Source organism: Pelophylax lessonae (assembly GCF_965119305.1).
Source record: "Pelophylax lessonae genome assembly, chromosome: 11".
Lineage (NCBI taxonomy): Eukaryota > Metazoa > Chordata > Amphibia > Anura > Ranidae > Pelophylax > Pelophylax lessonae.
In genome coordinates this window covers 230,490,207-230,509,865 of record NC_138778.1, presented here as the reverse complement: position 1 = coordinate 230,509,865, position 19,659 = coordinate 230,490,207, and the positions used below count along the sequence as shown (strand labels likewise).

General features: G+C 47.5%; 1 pseudogene across 1 annotated transcript in view; it reads left to right on the top strand.

The window, feature by feature from the left end:
- The window catches only part of LOC309567502 (ABC-type organic anion transporter ABCA8-like), a 140,998-nt pseudogene that overhangs the window by 112,262 nt on the left and 9,077 nt on the right, over window positions 1–19,659 (top strand). Inside the window, exons 25-28 of the transcript XR_014226122.1 lie at window positions 1,199–1,312; window positions 1,850–1,975; window positions 11,897–11,988; window positions 12,093–12,213. The product of XR_014226122.1 is annotated as an ABC-type organic anion transporter ABCA8-like (transcript). The remainder of the gene's footprint in view (window positions 1–1,198; window positions 1,313–1,849; window positions 1,976–11,896; window positions 11,989–12,092; window positions 12,214–19,659) is intronic.

Sequence of the window (19,659 nt, the reverse complement as noted above, 5' to 3'; positions counted from 1 at the left end):
GAGGGGGGGGGCTGCTCACCTCGCAATGTTCCTGCTCACGTTGGCATGTTCCTGCTAATCTTGGGGGGAGGGGGGTCCCACTCACCTTGGGATGTTTCTGTTCACTTTGGGTTCCCCCTCAAAATGGGGTGTTCCTGTTCGCTAGGGGAGTTTCTCCTCACCTTGAGAAAGAAGGGGGGGCCTGCTCACCTCGCAATGTTCCTGCTCACCTTGGCATGTTCCTGCTAATCTTGGGGGGAGGGGGGTCCCACTCACCTTGGGATGTTTCTGTTCACTTTGGGTTCCCCCTCAAATTGGGGTGTTCCTGTTCACTAGGGGAGTTTCTGCTAACCTTGGGGTGTTCTCATTCTTTTTGGTGTGTTCCTGCTCACCTCTGGATGTCCCCACTCAGATTGAAGTGTTCCTTTTCACCTGGGGATGTACCCACTCACCTTGGGGTGTTCCTGCTTACCAAGGGGGGTTCCTGCCCATCATGGGATGTTTTCACTTACTTTGAGGTGTTCTTGTTTACTTTGAAATGTTTGCAGTTTCAGATGTTCCCACTTACATTGGGATGTTCCTGTCCATCTTGGGTGTTTCTGCACACCTTGAGATGTATCCACTCATCTTGGAGTGTTCCTGAACTCCCTGGGGTGTTCTTGCTCACCTAGGGATGTCCCTGCTCATCTTAGGATTTTTCTGCTAACCTTGACATGTTCCCACCCACCTTTGGGTGTTTTTGCTCACCTTGGGATGTTCCCACTCACATCGGAGTGTTCCTACTTACCTTGGGGATGTTCCTGCTTCCCTTTGGTTTGTTCCTGAACACCTTGGGACGTTCCTCCTCACTATGGGTATTTCTGGTCACCTTGGGGTGTTCCCACTCACCTTTGGGAGGTGCCAGCTCATTGTGGGATGTGTCTGTTTATCTTTTGGATGTGCCCAATCATCTGGGATTTTCTTTCTTATCTTGGAGTGTTCCGACTCGCCATAAGAGGTGCCCACTCCCCTCAGGTTTTCACGCACATCTTGATGTTTTCTGTCACCTTGGGGTGTTCCCACCCGTCTTCAGAGATGCCCACTCACCTAAGAGTGTTCTTGCTCACCTTGGGGTTTTTCTTCTTGGGATTTGCATGCTTACTTTATGTATTACATATTTTCACCCTCCATTTATATTCTCCATATCTTCAATTACAGTTGTTTTTTTTTTTTTTTTTAGATTATGGAAATTTTGGGTTACGGAATGGCCGTGGTCCTTAATGTTTACGTAATTGCATCACTTCTTGGGAAGAAAAAAATTAATAATGACCGATGGTCTTTCTTCTTTATCTTGGTAAGTATATAAGATGTCAGGTGCCCAGATTATGGTGGTTTCTTGAAGGAGATCTATAGGATAAAATGATTCTTCAGCAGACATGGCTCAGATTCATATCTGATTACTCCTGGCCTTCACTGTCCACTGTCTTCGAAAAGCTGTTTGTGTCCTTACGAAATCTTTGCCCATATTTAGTGCCATAGTCTTTGCTCAGTACACAACCTTGCTGTGGTGTCTGCTTAGCAGGGCAGTCAGTGATGGGACAAGGTCTTCAAGCACCCAAGGAAAAAAAGGCCAAAGTGCCCCTCCCTATGACCTGTGAACAACTTCAGCATTATAGGTTGCAGATCCTGCCTTTTTTTTACAACTACCTCTTCTGCTCAGCCTGAGCGCATTATATAATTGTGTTTTATTGCTCCTCTTATCTCAGTGCAACATAATGTCCCCAGCTTTGGTCAGTATGCTATTGCCTTCTATTAGTATTCTTTTGGTGCTTCCTGTCCGTGTGTTCTAGGAATACGTTTGATACTTTATCCTCATCTCTCTTTCCTGCAGTCTACCCTTATCCAGATTCTGATGGAAGCTTTCATCCCCAATGATGATAGAGGCATGGAGGCTATCTACTTCCTCTACTTGTTCTTGGTGCCACCCGCCAACCTCATGGGTTATTATTCACACCTGGTAAGTACTGATGTGTAAATTTCATATTCCTTAACTATTTCCCATCCATGCGACGTACCGACACATCGCTGGTCGGGAAGGGTGATATCTCGGTCATCGCTGCAGCTGTAGAGCCACTGGAATACTTTTACAGGCAGTGGAAGGGGGACCCTCCCTCCCACCGCCGCCTTCACTGCCGCCTTTGCCACGTGCTCCTGAGTCCTGACTTCACTGAACACAGTGAGAGGAACTGATGCTGTTCCTCCCAATGTGTAACATCAGAAACCGGGAGTAATGAGGATTTCATCACTGCCGGCTTGGGTTCTTTGTTTACTGGCCTGTTACTGGCCAGTGAAGCAGCCAATTAAATCAGCCGGCATCTGATCAGCTGCATTGGAGGCCAGAGGAGAGATCTGGGGTTTTACCACTTGCAGACCGCAATACAGACTGTAAATCAATATATGTTGTGGATTGCAAGTGGTGTACTGGGATTATGGCTGAAGATATCATCCATAACCCCAGTATCATTTTTTGTAGCCGTTGGCTTTCTCATGAGCCGTGAAACATTTTCCAAAGCAATGGGAGGAGATGTCCTGACACATCCCCAACTCTGACCCCATCCCCCCCCCCCTCCTTTGCCGCTCACCAATGTTTGTTTTTTGGACTTACCGTTTCCGCCCGAGAAACGATCCAACGTTGCAGCCAGCTGCTCACATAGGTGGTCAAAGAGTAAGCACCTCTGATCGCCTCTATGACCTTGGAGGACCAGAGCGATAAACCAGATTTACCGTGTAGGTAGGCCCATACCCCAAATATACATATGCGAAAAAAAGAGAAAAAGTAGGGGCTTTAAAGGCCACTTGGGAGAAGGAGGACCAAAGGCAATCATATACAATAAAATAATTTTATTAGTCTAAAACAATGTACAAAATTAAGGGACCCCAGAAAAAGAGTCCCATACAACAATAACAAATAGGATAAAAAGCGTAGTACAGAAATATGTTTCCTAAACCAGGAAATATGGAATTTTTTATGCAGATGTTGATGCAAGTCTCTGATGAGGGTCCCAATAAGCCAACGTGTTTCGCATAAGGCTTCGTCAGGGCCAAAGAGACCGAACAAGACCGATATTTCGCGCTGCGCGCAAAGATACGAGTGGCAGGATAGAACAACAGGGTCCCTATATCCAGATGTCAAGTTCAAATGGCTAACAGCAGTATCAACAGTTATACTGATCTGATCCTCAAATGGTTACATAGATCTCCATATATCCAAATATTAGTGACTTTCCTCTATATAGCAATAACGATGGCCGCATAACTCCTTAATTTTGTAGTAGGCTAAAGTAGCCTTATAAAGCGCTCATCCGAATGCTGACCCTCATTTCAAATGTGGTGGGTGCCAACGCAAAGGAGATATATACTCAATATTATCCCATACAGGGTTGAGGCAGGGAGGTAATAGATATAACAATCATGGGCACCATCTGTCCATGGCTGGAGCTCTCATCAATAAGAGAAAGCCTCCTGCATGGTAATCCTTTATGTAAACCTCCTCTGTAACTCTAAAGGCATTTAAATCGTTGCCTACGGAGATTTTTAAGTAGTTTGTTGCCATTCCACGAGCGTGACATGTTAGGTATCTATTTACTTGCCCTAACATCATCTTTCACATTTTACAAAAAAAATATGGTATATATTGTGTTTTATTTTTTTTTTTTTTTTCTTAATTCATTAAAATGTATTTTTTCCCCAAAAAATGTGTATGAAAAACTGCTGCACAATTATGGTGTGACATAAAAATTTTGCAACGGTCGCCATTTTATTCCCTAGGCTCTCTGCTAAAAAATAAATGTATAATATTTGGGAGTTCTAAGTAATTTTCTAGCAAAAAATACCTATTTAAACTTGTAAACAAAAAGTGCCAGAAAAAGATAGACTCCGTAAAGAGGACCTGTCCCGGACCATGCTGTTACATAGGATGTTGTTCATCCCTTGTGATAGCAATAAAGTTGATAAAGAAAAAGAAATGAAAGGGCTAAAAAATAATGTAAGATAAAATAAATTATAAATTTAAATAAATTATAAAATTTCCCGCGCAAAGGCAAATGCACGCATCGGTCGCGCACGCATATCCAAACAGCGATCGCACCACACACGCGAGGTATCGCCGTCACAATAAGAGCAATAATTCTAGCACCAGACCTCTTGTGTAACACTAAACTGGTAACTGGTAAAGGCTTTGAATGCGCCGTCTATGGAGAATTTCGGGTACCATAGTTTGGTACCGTTTCCCGTACTCAATTTTAAAGCGTGACATGTTTGGTATCTTTTTTTTCACAATTTAAGTTCATTGAACAAAAGAAAGATACCGTGAATCCGGAAAGTATTCACAGCGCTTCACTTTTTCCACATTTTGTTATGTTACAGCCGTATTCCAACATGTATTAAATTCATTATTTTCCTCAAAACTCCACAAACAATCCCCCATAATGACAACGTGACAGAAGTTTGTTTGAAATCTTGGCAAATTTATTAAAAATAAAAAATGAAATAACCCCATGTACATAAGTATTCACACCCTTTGCTCAATACTTTGGTGAAGCTCCTTTGGCACCAATTACAGCCTCAAGTCTTTTTGAGTATGATGCTAGAAGCTTGGCACTCCTATTTTTGGGCAGTTTCTCCCATTCTTCTTTGCAGGACTTCTCAAGCTTTTGCCGTGACACTCAAAATTGAGTTCAGGTGCATCCTGTTTCCACTGATCATCCTTAAGATGTTTCTACAACTTGAGTGGAGTCCACCTGTGGTAAATTTAGTTGATTGGAGATGATGTGGAAAGGCACACACCTGTCTATATAAGGTCCCACATCTAGCAGTGCATGTCGGAGCACAAACCAAGCAAAGTAGTCCAAAGAATAGTCTGAAGACCCCCGAGACAGGATTGTATGGAGGCGCAGATTGGGGGAAGTGTACAGAAACATTTTTGCAACATTGAAGGTCCCAATGAGCACAGTGGCCTCCATAATCCATAAATGGAAGAAGTTTGGAACCACCAGGACTCTTCTGGCAAGCTGAGCGATCGGGGGAGAAGGGCCTTAGTCAGGGAGGTGACCAAGAACCTGATGGTCACTCTGACAGAGCTCCAGCATTTCTCTGTGGAGAGAGGAGAACCTTCCAGAAGAACAACCATCTCTGCAGCACTCCACCAATCAGACCTGTATGGTTAAGTGGCCAGACGGAAGCCACTCCTCAGTAAAAGGCACATGACTGCCCACCTGGAGTTTGCCAAAAGGCACCTGCAGGACTCTTAGACCATGAGAGACAAAATTCTCTGGTATGATGAAACAAAAAATTGAAGTCTTTGGCCTGAATGGTAAGCGTCATGTCTGGAGGAAACCAGGCGCCGCTCATCACCTGGCCAATACCAGCCCTACAGTGAAGCATGGTGGTGGCAGCATCATGCTGTGGGGATGTTTTTCAGCAGCAGGAACTGGGAGACTAGTCAGGATTGAGGGAAAGATGAATGCAGCAATGTACAGAGACATCCTTGATGAAAACCTGCTCCAGAGTGCTCTGGACCTCAGACTGGGGCGAGGGATCATCTTCTAACAGGACAACGACCCTAAGCACTCAGCCAAGAGTGGCTATGGGACAACTCTGTGAATATCCATGAGTCGCCCAGCCAGAGCCCAGACTTGAACCTGATTGAACATATCTGGAGAGATCTGAAAATTACTGTGCAAAATAATGAATTGAATCCATTTTGGAATAAGGCTGTAACATAACAAAATGTGGAAAAAGTGAAGCGCTGTGAATACTTTCCGGATGCACGGTATGTTTACAAAGAATGTTACCAAGTAAAGTGAAAACGTGTAAAATCGATTTACTTGGCGTAACATCACCCTACGCAATTTTTTCATCTTACACAATTTTTTATGTCCCACAGTATTTGCATTTTTTTCGGGGGGAAAGGTACACTTTTTTGAGGTCTGGTAAGATATGTGCAGCGAGGACTTCTTTGTATACCAGATATAATAAAGTGACGTATCTTTTTAGGCCGTGTATATGGAAACTGTGCAAACCGAACGAAAGCTGTACATTCATCTGCAAACCGAACGAAAGCTGTACATTCATCTGCTAATTGTAAGTATAGCAGCCGTTTTGATCTTTCAGCATTAAAACTATATGAAAAACCTCATCACTAAATCCTCATAGAAACCTTCATATGTTAATGTTTTTTATAGTAGGTTTACATCTGCATTGTCATTGAATGATTTCCTGGTGGTCCTGCCACAAAAATCTTTGTTTAGGTACTTCCTGTTATAGGGTGACAACCAGAGCAGTACAGCCAGCACCTCCTGTACAAGGCCCGGGCCCTGTCAGTTCGATAGGGGGGGCCTGGGCACCTGACAAACAAGTGTTGATTAGAGTGGTGGGGGCAATCCCTGAACCTGTGGCTCCCCCTGCAGTACAGCCAGCTTCACTCCCTCCCCCTCCCATCAGATTTCAGCTGGTGCAGGGGGAGCACAGGGGGATTGTAGCAGCTGGAAGGGTTTTAGGGCAATCCCTGAAACCAATCCCTCTGTGGCTCCCCCTGCAGCACAGCCAGCTTCACTCCCTCCCCCTCCCATCAGATTTCAGCTGGTGCAGGGGGAGCACAGGGGGATTGGGGCAGCTGGAAGGGGATCAGGGCAATCCCTGAAACCAATCCCTCTGTGGTTCCCCCTGCAGCACAGCCAGCTTCACTCCCTCCCCCCTCCCATCAGATTTCAGCTGGTGCAGGGGGAGCCACAGAGATATTGGAGCAGCTGGAAGGGGATCAGGGCAATCCCTGAAACCAATCCCTCTGTGGTTCCCCCTGCAGCACAGCCAGCTTCACTCCCTCCCCCTCACATCAGATTTCAGCTGGTGCAGGGGGAGCCACAGAGATATTGGAGCAGCTGAAAGGGGATCAGGGCAATCCCTGAAACCAATCCCTCTGTGGCTCCCCCTTCAGCACAGCCAGCTTCACTCCCTCCCCCTCACATCAGATTTCAGCTGGTGCAGGGGGAGCCACAGAGGGATTGGAGCAGCTGGAAGGGGATCAGGGCAATCCCTGAAACCAATCCCTCTGTGGCTCCCCCTTCAGCACAGCCAGCTTCACTCCCTCCCCCTCACATCAGATTTCAGCTGGTGCAGGGGGAGCCACAGAGGGATTGGAGCAGCTGGAAGGGGATCAGGGCAATCCCTGAAACCAATCCCTCTGTGGCTCCCCCTGCAGCACAGCCAGCTTCACTCCCTCCTCCTCCCATCAGATTTCAGCTGGTGCAGGGGGAGCACAGGGGGATTGGAGTAGCTGGAAGGGGATCAGGGCAATCCCTGAAACCAATCCCTCTGTGGCTCCCCCTTCAGCACAGCCAGCTTCACTCCCTCCTCCTCCCATCAGATTTCAGCTGGTGCAGGGGGAGCACAGGGGGATTGGAGTAGCTGGAATGGGATCAGGGCAATCCCTGAAATCAATCCCTCTGTGGCTCCCCCTGCAGCACAGCCAGCTTCACTCCCAGGCTGTGTCAGACTGTGCTTCAGTTTGTAAATGAAAAGGGAGTACCTGCACAGAGCGCTTCCAGTTCATTCATTCAGTGCAAATGAGACAGGAGAGAAAGGAATTGAGGATTCTATGTCCTCAATCCCTTTCTGTGTCTCAAAAGTCAGACATCAAGGGTCTTTTTAGGTATCAAATACATGGCTGTTAAAAATGGTGGTTAGGAGGTGTTGTATCACCTCCTCACCGCCTGCTCTAACCCCTTCAATCCTGCAGTAGCACCCTGTAACCGTATGCAATGCAGAGCGGAGCCATTCACTTGAATTCTCGTTCATCAAGGGGTATCATTTCTGCCACAGCCGTGAAACAAAGCATCGCGGCAATGGCAAGTTGCCATCCATCTCCATCCATCTCTCTCTCTTCATGTGGTGAAAATTGTGGTTTTTACACGTTCCGCTTTAAAAATGCTTATAAACGCAAATGCGCATAAATGCGGGTTACAACCATTTGGCGTTTGAAATGCCAGTAATCTACAGTGCTGAACATGGTTTATCTGCTTCCAAAAAAACGTCAGTAAACTCAACTTCCTCTAAACTCCTATAAAGGACTGAGTGTACATGGAGCCATAAGATAACATGGAGGAGAGGTCAGGCTGAAATAAAACCCGACTGCTCCTAAACGTGAGCTCAGCAGCTGCAGTGTACATGAGGCCTAGGAGGTGCTTTCAGGACATAGTAAATTCAAGCCGGCTACTCGTGTAATCCATAAAATGTAAATCTTTATTGGCTACATTCCAAAATACAACTTGTGTCAGGCTAACGGGTTTCGCGCATCACAAAAACTGTAGTTTGAGGAAGGCTGTTATAGTCGAAACGCGTTAGTTGTGTTTTAGAACGTAGCTAATAAAGATTTACATTTTATGGGCTACACTAAGTAGCTGGCTTGAACCTACTATGGGTTTCGCTATGTGAACTTGGAGAAACCCCATCCAGAGCACTGGCTCCAAGCTGGATTTGCAGTTGAGGGTGGGTATGGTATGTTTGCTTCCATGTTTCTGGGACACTCCAAGAGGCTATTTCACCGGAAGTTACAAAGGTGTGGCCCACCATTGTCACCGTCAGGAAACCCGTGCAATGCAGCCATTGTTGGAGTGCATGTAGACAGGAAGTGGCTGTAAAGGGGCCACATGAGATCAGCAGTACTGAGATGTAACAAAGGATGAAAAAGTAAGTGAGAGCAAGGATTTACAGAGCAAACCAAATGTCATTCCATGCGATGCGAAAATACCTGGAATAATTTACCCCATTCCATAACGGGCAACTGCACGGTCATGCTACACTGTACCCATATTACATTTTTATCATTTTTTTTACACAAATAGAGCTTTAATTTGGTGGTATTTAATCACTACTGGGGCTTTTAGATTCTGCTAAACAAACAAAAAAAGACCACAATTTAAAAAACAAAAAGGTTTATATAGTTTGTTATATAATTTTGCAAACAGGTAAGTTTTCTCCTTCATTGATGTGCACTGATGAGGCTGAACTGATGGGCACTGATAGGTTGCACTTACGGGCACAAATAGGCATTGATAAGGCGGCACTGATGGGCACTGATAGGCTGCACTGATGGGCAATAGGTGGCACTGATGGGCACTGATGAGGCGGCACTGGTGGGCACTGATCAAGAAGCACTGATGAGGCTGCACTGATAGGTGGCACTGATAGGCACCACTGATAGGTGGCACTGATGGGCAATGATAGGCACTGATAAGGTGGAATTGATGGGCACTGATAGGCGGCACCGATGGACACTTATAGGTGGCACTGATGAAGCGGCACTGGTGGGCACTGATCAAGAGGCACGGATGAAGCTGCACTGATAGGCGGCACTGATGAGGCTGCTCTGATAGGTGTAACTGATAGGCAGCACTGACGGATACTGATAGGCTGCACTGATGGGCACTGATAGGCCCTGTTAAAGTGGCACTAATGGACACTGGTAGGTGGGACTGATAGGGTGGCCCTGATAGGTGGCACTTATGGGCACTGATGAGGTGGCACTGGTGGGCACTGATCAAGAGGCACTGATGAGGCTGCACTGATAGGCACTAATGAGGCTGCACTGATAGGCGGCACTGAAGGACATTGATAGATGGCACTGATGGGCACTGGTAGGTAAAACTGTTAGGCACCACTGATAGATGGCACTGATGATGGACACTGATTGGCAGCACTGATGGGCACTGATTTGTGGCACTGGTGGGCACTGATAGGCTGCACTGATGGGCACTGATAGGCCCTGTTAAGGTGGCACTAATGGGCACTGGTAGGTGGGACTGATAGGGTGGCACTGATAGGTGGCACTAATGGGCACTGATGAGGCGGCACTGGTGGGCACTGATCAAGAGGCACTGATGAGGCTGCACTGATAGGTGGCACTGATGGGCACTAATTAGGCTGCACTGATAGGCGGCACTGAAGGACATTGATAGATGGCACTGATGGGCACTGGTAGGGAAAACTGATAGGCACCACTGGTAGATGGCACTGATGATGGACACTGATTGGCAGCACTGATGGGCACTGATAGGTGGCACTGGTGGGCATTGGTAGGTAGCACTGGTGGGCACTGATGAGGCGGCAGTATCTCTCCGTCTGCGGGACCAATGTCGCATTTACACAAGTCAGTAATTGGCTTTTTTTTTTACTCCTGACGCTGAAAAAAAAAGCTGATTACCGGCTTCTGTTTACATCTTGCAATCCGCTGTCATTGGCTGACAGCTGATCACGTGATAAGGGGGCGGGATCGGGCCCTTAATTTGATCTGTGATCAGCCAAGCCTCATGGACTCGCTGAGCACAGAAGGCGCTGCCGCGCCCCAAAGAGGTTTTGTAGGCAGCGCATGCTTGGGAGGACCTACATGGACACCCTCCCGGCAATATAGGCCCGTGCTGTAGCTGACTTTTGGTTATAGCGTGGGCACGAAAGGGGTTAAAGATCCCCAGGGGGTCATGTGGGGTTTCCAAGCTGTGCTTATATACTTAATTCTATTCTTTTCTATTCTATTTGTTATTTTTCTATTCTATTTTATTCTATTCTTGTTTTCAAATTCGATTCAAATTTGATTCAAACTCAATTTGTATTCAAATTTCGGTTGAAATTCCCATGGACATCACAAAGGGTTCCTGTGACAAACTCGCGTAGGGCAGGGGCTTTTGGAGGGGACTGCAGGCTAACCTCTTGCCTACTGACTATGGGCCCTAACTTGTGAGGGAACACTGCTCTTTGTGGGGTGTATGCTGGGGGGGGGGGGGGACCTTTGGAGTAATGTTACTTTGCATTCAATTCCACATCTCCCCAAGACACACAGACTCTGGGACTCTAGGCCTAGGATCCATGTTAAAGGCCTGGCTGCCTATGGCCAATAGGGGGACTGCTCCACAAAGTCAGACTCATGGCAGATGCTAATCTCACCAGCTCAACCATCTGTCTTCCACACATTGATGATTGTTTTGAATAACTCACCTATTGTCTACTGTGGGGATGTGTTTACAGTTATAATAATGTGTGTTGTACTTCATGAGCTCAATGACGGCAAGTCTGCTAGTTAATTAGCTTAAAGCGGAGTTCCAGCCTAAACACACACTCACCTGTCCAACGGTCCAGCGATGCGGCCGCCGGAGCCTCGCTCTTCTCCCTCTCTGTCTGCGGCGCCGGCATCACTGGTGTGGGCACCCGGCTTTGACAGTTTTCGGCTTCACAGCCAGGTATGCACTGCGCATGCGCGAGTTGCGCTACGCGTCGTGATTGGCTGGCAATCTTCTGGGACCTCTGACATGTCCCAGAAGATTGCAGGGAGGGAGGGGGAGAGGAGAACTTCCGCTCAGGGCACCGCGGCGCTCCGAGCGGAAGTGGGAGCGGGTACCTGTCAAAACTAGGTACCCACTCCCCCCCCCAAAAAAATGACATGCCAAATGTGGCATGTCAGGGGGTTAGAACTGCCTAAAGCGGAAGTTCCACTTTTGGGTGGTACTTCGCTTTAAGTGAATTAAATCACTGTCATCTATTAGTTGCTAGTGGGAAAGTAGAATACTGTTTGTGTTGGTTGTTCCTTAGATATGTTAATTATATCTCTGTACACAATTTCATCTGCATAGGATAATGTAATCAGGCACCTGACCTGGTGGGGTATATATTCGGTGTGATGTTTGTTCTTATACAAGCTATTCTCGGCTAGTTTTGTATTGGGGGGGAGGGCGGCTAGAATATCTGATATCTATGTTCAAGACTGAAGGAAGAGCTATTCTGACGGAAGCACACAAGCACATTGTGGGGTCACGGTTCCGTTACAGTTCCCATTAAAAGAAATCTAATTTTGCACTAGAGAAGTCAAATAAGTGATTCTCTCTCCCTTCAGCCGTACCTTCAGATTGTCATATTGGGGGGCCTTCTGTGGTTCTTAGAATGGAAATTCGGAACGAGGAGCCTGAAACAAGATCCGGTGTTCAGGTGGGTGAAGAAAACATCATATTGATATGGTAATTGGGGGAACCTCAACTGGAGGAGCCCCTACAGCCAACACGGGGGCCTGATACTTTCCTCTCTACAATCAGGTTCACCAAAAGAGGACATCCCTTCACCCAGAATCCCGAGCAACTGGACGATGCTGATGAGGAGGTCCTGGCTGAGAGAGAAAGGGTTAACTCCTTGAAAACGACAAATCAGGAGGAAGAGGTAATATTTATACATAATCTACTGTACATGTTTAGTACAAACACGTATAACCCTGCTTTATATTGAGCTTCAGCCCTGCACACCATCTGAATGTTCACATCAGGCTTGCAGTGGGAGTGGCTGCACGGCTTGCTGGGTGACAACACTCCGTCTCATTTCTTAATCAGGTAAAACAAAGTTCCTTCACACCTGGTGAAGTGCATTATTATGGAAGAACACCGGCTATAGACATGATTTGGGAGGAGACAACATATAGAAATAATTGCGGCCTCAGGAAAGGGTAGTCTCTCTTCTCCAGTTAACATGATGGACATAAACTGGAGCAACTGAAGAAAGTGGAAAATATTCCCTTAAAATAGAAGTCTGGGCTTAGAACCAACTAAAGTTTAAACTGTTCCCACCCCCCTTCTAACTCCTATACTAACTACCCTATAGAACAGGGGTCTCGAACTGTGGCTCCTGGGCCAGATGTGGCACTTTGCTTACCTTTATCTGGCCCTTGGGACACTATGCCTTCCACTGACACCAACAATGGGGTACTATGCCTTCCACTGACACCAACAATGGGGTACTATACCTTCCACTGACACCAAGAATGGGGCACTATTCCTCCACGGACACCAACAATGGGGCACTATACCTCAACTGACACCAACAATGGGGCACTATTCCTCCACTGACACCAACAATGGGGCACTATACCTCCACTGACACCAACAATGGGGCACTATTCCTCCACTGACACCAACAATGGGGCACTATTCCTCCACGGACACCAACAATGGGGTACTATTCGTCCACTGACACCAGCAATGGGGTACTATTCCTCCCACTGACACCAACAATGGGGTACTATTCCTTCCACTGACACCAATGATGGGGGACTATTCCTCCCATTGGCACCAATGATGGGGCACTAATCCTCCTCTTAACACCAATGATGGGGGATTAATTCAACCACTGACACCAATGATAGGGCACTATTCCTCCCACTGACACCAGCAATGGGGCGTTATTCCTCCCACTGACACCAACAATGGGGTTCTATTCCTCCCACTGACACCAACAATGGGGTTCTATTCCTCCCACTGACACCAACAATGGGGTTCTATTCCTCCCACTGACACCAACAATGGGGTTCTTTTTCTCCCACTGACACCAACAATGGGGTTCTATTCCTCCCACTGACACCAATGATGGTGGATTCAATTTCCCACTGACACTAATGATGGGGCACTATTGATCTTTTATTGAAAAGAATCAAGCAACATATTTTATACAAAAGTAAAAAACAGAACTATAGTACAATATTCCAACAAAAAAAACAAAGGAATTCACATCCATGTGCAGAATATATACAATATATACATAATCCACTTCCAACATTCTTAGAAAACTATTTACATAAAGCAGCAGAGAGGGCCTAAGAGGCACAACCCATCACCTATGTATGCAGCCATTTATCAAAAACTGAGCATTAAGAAAAAATCTAGGGTGATAAGAGACAGAAAGCCACACCCGGGAAAGAGACTCCTGGCAGTCAGGGAGGCTTGAAACCCCTCCACGCCTTCAGCCAAGCCCTCTGACCCCACTTGTCTCTCTCAAGCGCCCGAATCTTCCCCACCTCATGCAGAATGTCACACACCACCACCTGAACAGGAAGGATTTTACGCCGAAGGGTGACCTGACACCGTGCGTTCCATGTGTAATAACGGACTACTAAACTAACTAAAAAAAGTGTATCCAAACAAAAGCCCCCACCAGTATTGAATGCTCCGTACACCCACTCAGCATAACCCAGCCTGGAGAGGAAAGGAACACCGAGGGCCCGCCCAACCTGTTTGTATACCTCTATGTTAAAAGGGCAACGAAGCAGAAAATGGTCCATAGTCTCCTCCTCACCTGCACATTCCTCCCGAGGACAACCACGATCCATCCCACTGCGGAATTTCAAATTGCCCCGAACATAGAGCCTCCCGTGGAAGCACAACCAGGCCAGATCCCTGAATTTAAGGGGGACTCTAGCCAAATTAATCAATCTTAACCCTTCCCTCAAAATTGGGCCTGGGCAATCCCTTAAGGCCAGTGGGTCATGAAAGACTTCACTCAAGACTCGGCTCATAAGGACTTTCCTCGGAGCGGATCTGAGATCTTCAGCCGACAGTCGCCACTGCCGCAGCAACTTCAGACACGGAGCGACATAGGCTGGGAGCTGACCACGATGACCCCTGAGATTCTTCACTTGGCCACCTTCTTCCCAAAGTCGCAGAAAAGGCCTAAACCAAGATCTAAACATGCCTGCCCATCCAGGAGGTTCCACTGCAAGCATACTACCAATGTTAAACCTGAGAAATAGCAGTGAAAAGAAAAGAACGGGGTTGACCATACCTAAGCCACCCTCCCTCCTGGATAGATAGGTGACATTCCTCTTGATGGGGTTCAGTCTGTTCCCCCACAGCATCTGGAAGAACACACTATAGATCCTAGCATAGAGAGACACTGGCAAGATGCAGACAGGGCTGACATACAAGAAGATCGGTATCAGGTAAGTCTTAATCAGATCAACCCTTTCCCTCAGAGATAACTTCCATCTCTTCCAGCTGACCACCTTAGTATTGGCAACTTCCAGCCTGCCCTCCCAGTTTTTGAGGCCATAATCGCCAGGTCCAAATTCAATGCCTAATATCTTAATTTTTTCCTGGGGCACTGGAAAAGTGTCCGGGAGATCAAACCCCTCACCTTCCTTTCCCATCCAAAAAACTTCACTCTTTTCCTGATTGATCTTGGAGCCTGATGCTTCAGAGTACCGTGATGTCAGAGAGACCACCTCCTCCGCTTCATCTGTCCCAGTGACAATCACTGACACATCATCCGCATAGGCAACAACCCTCAAAGGCGGCTCACCCGGGATTCCCACTGGTACCCCACACAACATGCTGCTCTCTAGCCTCCTGATGAAGGGGTCGATTGCAAACACATAGAGCAGGGGACTCAGCGGACAACCCTGGCGCACCCCAGAACCAACCTCAAAGGACTGTCCAACCCAACCATTAACAAGAGGGAAGCTTTCTGCCCCCTTATACAAAACTTTTAACCAATCGACAAAACCACCCGGCAGACCGTACTTACTAAAGAGCAACCACAGGTACTCATGGTTGACACGATCGAAAGCCTTTGCCTGATCCAATGCCAGTAGATACTTTCCCCAGCCTGCAGCCCTGCACTGCTCCAAGGCCTCCCGGACAGCTAAAACCGCTGTGAAGGTGCTCCTACCCTGGATCGAACAGTGCTGATGGCGAGAAAGCAAAGACTCTGCTACTGCCGATAGGCGCCAGAAAAGTATCTTCGCCAGCACCTTTCTATCGACATTGAGAAGGCTGATGGGGCGCCAATTCTCAATCATCGAAGGATCTTTACCTTTTGAAAGAAGAATCACAGCTGAGTGTCTCATGGAAGGGGGAAGCACCCCCTCAGCAAGACAACTGTTAAAAATCTCTACCAAATGTGGGGCCAGAATAGACTTAAAGGCTTTGTAAAACTCAGCCGTCAGACCATCCGGTCCAGGTGACTTCTTGATGGCAAGCTGTTCAATTGCCCTCGTCACCTCTTCAACTGTGATCTCTTCTGTCAAATTCATCAAAGGGACATCTCCACCATTTAGACCTGGAATAGAGTCCAAAAAGCTTTCCATCTTGTCTCGGTCAAGCTCCTTCCTCCCAAGAAGTTCAGCATAAAAAGACCTCACGACCTCCAGGATCCCTGACCTGGACTTTGTCAAGGAACCTGTACTATCCTTAAGGCCAACGACCATCTTAACAGCTACACCCTGTTTGCAGTTCTGGTAGGGGTCAGGCGAGTGGTATTTCCCATAGTCCCGCTCCAGAACCAAAGAGGTATGCCGGTCATATTGACACTTCCTGAGGAGGATTTTCACTTCAGAGATTGCCCCAGGATCTCCTCCTCTCGAGACAAGAATATCCAGCTTCCTCCGCAAACGTTGGTAGGTCATGTATCTATTAAACTGTTTTTTATTGGCTAGGCCCCTGAAGAATCCAGCAATCCTCTTTTTGGTCAGCTCCCACCACTCAGCCTTGCTGCTACAAAAGTCCAGGATGGTCACCTGTGCCTGAAAGAATTCCTCAAAGGATTGTCTAACATGTTCTTCCTCAAGGAGAGTCGAATTTAATCTCCAGATGCCTTTGCCCCTCTGAGGGAAATCTGAAGCATTCAAGACCACAGATAGCATACAGTGATCAGAGAACTCCACCGCCTGCACCACTGGGGGTGAGAAAGCAGAGGCCTCCTTCAAAAAAAACCTATCTATCCTACTCTGACTATTACCTCGATGAAAGGTGAACCCTGTGTCATCCGGGAGGTGCTTAATGTGCACATCCACAAGACCAGCATCCCTAACCATACTATTTAAAAAAACGCTATCATATCCCAGCCGGTCATTGAAGTCCTTCCTGTCCTTGGGCCTAGTCACAGTATTAAAGTCACCTCCAAAAACCACTTGCCGGGATGTAAAAAGAAATGGCTTGATCCTTGTAAAAAGGCATTTCCTGTCCCACTTTGTGTGCGGCCCATAGATATTAATTAGGCGCAGGTCCTGCCCTCCCACAAGAACGTCTAAGACCATACATCTCCCAATCTCCACCTCAATAACCCGCCGGACAGTTACCATGCCGGTTTTAAACAACACCGCCACCCCGCCGTAAGGCTCGGCCGCAAGAGACCAGTAAGATGGACCATACCTCCACTCTCTCTTGGCCATATGAATATCTGCCAAGGAGGTGAGCCTAGTCTCCTGCAAAAATAAAATTTCAGCATCTAATTGGCTGAACAAAAATAAGGCCATAGAACGAGCTCTTACCGACTTAATGCTGGCGACATTTATTGTCACCACTTTTAACGGAGGGGGAACCGCCATTTGGGTTATTGGGTGGATTGCTTCTTAGCTCCCCTCTGCTGCTCATCACCAGAAGCCTCTCTCTTTCTTGAAGCCTCCTCCAACTCCATTTCAATTTCTGAATTCTGCTCAGAAGAATCCCCAGATGAGGAGATATCCCAAGCAGAAGCCCTAGAACGGTTGGAGACAGTCACTGAGGCATCCTGTCCCTGTTCCGTCCTCACCGTCTGTCTCTTCCGCCTCACAACCTTCCTTCTCTCCTCCAGGTACTGAAGGTCAGATTCAGAGATGCTTTCATCTCTTGTTTTCTTCTTCTTCTTTGAAGTCTTCACAGAAGACTTCTTTACAGAGGAAGCCGCAGCAGCACCCTTTTTGGTACCCTCTACCACTCCTGGTGGGTGGGGGGCTTCTTTAAGGTCACACTTAGGAAGGGAAGACTGATCGGGAATAACTGACTCAGGGGGCACAGACTTGGCAGATTCTGACACAAGAGGAGCCGGTACAGTAGGCTGGGGGGACACAGGGACAGACACAGAAGGAAAACTTACAGATACAGGAGGGGTGGGCACAGGGACTAGGGAGGGATCCTGCACAAGACCAGGGGGGTCAGTCACCGCAGAGGAGGGTGGTACAACAGGGGCCTCATCCTCCATCCTGTCCAGCCTTAACAGATCATCTATCACCTCTCTATCCATATTATGCCAGGCTTCAGGACATCGGCTGTAGGGGTGGCCAAGGCGCAGGCACAGGTTGCACCTTATCGCCTGGGTGCAGTCCCTGGCCACATGACCCTGCCCCCGACACACTGAACAGATCAGAGCTGAACAAGAGGAGCTAAAATGCCCCTTTTCTCCACAGCGGTGACACAGTTTTGGCTGACCGGGATAAAAAATGGTCATCCTATCCCTCCCTATAAAGGCAGAGGAGGGCAGGTGACGGACAACATTCCCATCCCTAGCCAACCTGACCGTTACCGACCAACCCCCGGTCCAGATGCCACGCTCATCATGAATTTTATCCGGCCTGGTCAAAACATCCCCATAATTTCTCAACCAGACCTCTAAGTCCCGAGCAGGAACACTCTCATTTGTAAGGACAATAGTAATTTTCTTCACTGTTGACCTTTGGGAAACTGCCACTGGCACCAGACCTTCCCATTCGGGTCTTGACCTGCACCGAGCCATATATCGTTCCCAGAACAAGTCAAGACCCTCTGGTCTGGTGAAACTAACTGTGTATTCCCGGCTTCCAGCCACATGTATCAGGGCATATAGGTCATTAGCCCCAAAACCCATATCTAAGATCAGGTCCACCACCATACGCCTTGCTAGAGGGACTGCACCACCTTCCCATTTAAGGAGGACTACGTTCCGCCTTGGACCCCCAGCAGAAGCCATAGATCCAATACCAGATCCAATGGTGCTCATAGTGGCAGCCCGCGAGGGAAAACCCTGATTAGAAGCAGAGCTCCTCCTTGATTGTAACCCTGGCTTGGTGATATTGCCAGGAGCACAGCTTACCACCTGTGCAAATGTAGGCTTATTAGGGCCAAGACCCCACACTGATGTCACATTATCAGGTACACTACTATTATTATTTTTACCAGCTTGGCCTAAACAAGCAGCATTATCAGTTCCACATATAATGGTGGGATCCACCATGCCTGCAATGTTATTAGGGATAACTGTTTCTGATGCAGTACCAGATGTTTCCTGCTGCTGCGCTGTAGAGTCCTGTTCAACAGTGACTGAAATAGTTTTAAGCTCAGCAGAAGGGGGGTTAATCGGCTCTTCTGGGTTTTGTGGTTCTTCAGCAGAAATGTCATTTTTTAAACACAACTTTTCCTGTTTAGAGACATCAGCAGCAGGCACAACATTGCTGAGCATAGGGGAATCACCCGGAGTGTCATTAGGAAACCCATCATTAGGCAAGGTGCTAAAAGGCACAAAAACTGTTTTATCTGTAAGCTGGGGCTTTATATACTTTACTTTATCAGGCACACTCTCAGGTAAGTCCTCCACATCACCAAACACCAGCTGATCTTCCTGCATTGGAGACTCCATTACCTGTATAACTTTCAACATGCCTCCTGAGCCCTGAGATGGCAATGGGCTGCTTACCTCACCTTGAGGGGGAAGGGGGTCAGAACCGGGGGTCTCCTCCTCCACCTCCATCTTTGCAAACCTCCGTTCATTGCAAAACTTCTCCCTGAAGGGACCATCCCTGCCTTCCATCATGGCCACGATAGTTTCTTGATGATCCACACGGACTTTCGCTAATTGGACCTCTGAATCCATTGATCCACGGTTCTTGCTGAACAAGCCTTCACGCTGCTTTCTCAGGCGCTTTAAATCCGCTCTAAGCTTGTAGAGCTTGTCTCTCTCCTTATTGAGGACTTTGATCCCGGCCACCACTCGCTCCCGAATGGATCCAGCATCTTCATCCTCACCAGGTGCAGAGAGATCACCAACCACGGGCTGCACAGGAGCAGGGGTGCCATCCATCCGCCCAGGGGATGTCTGAGAGCCTCCAGCAGG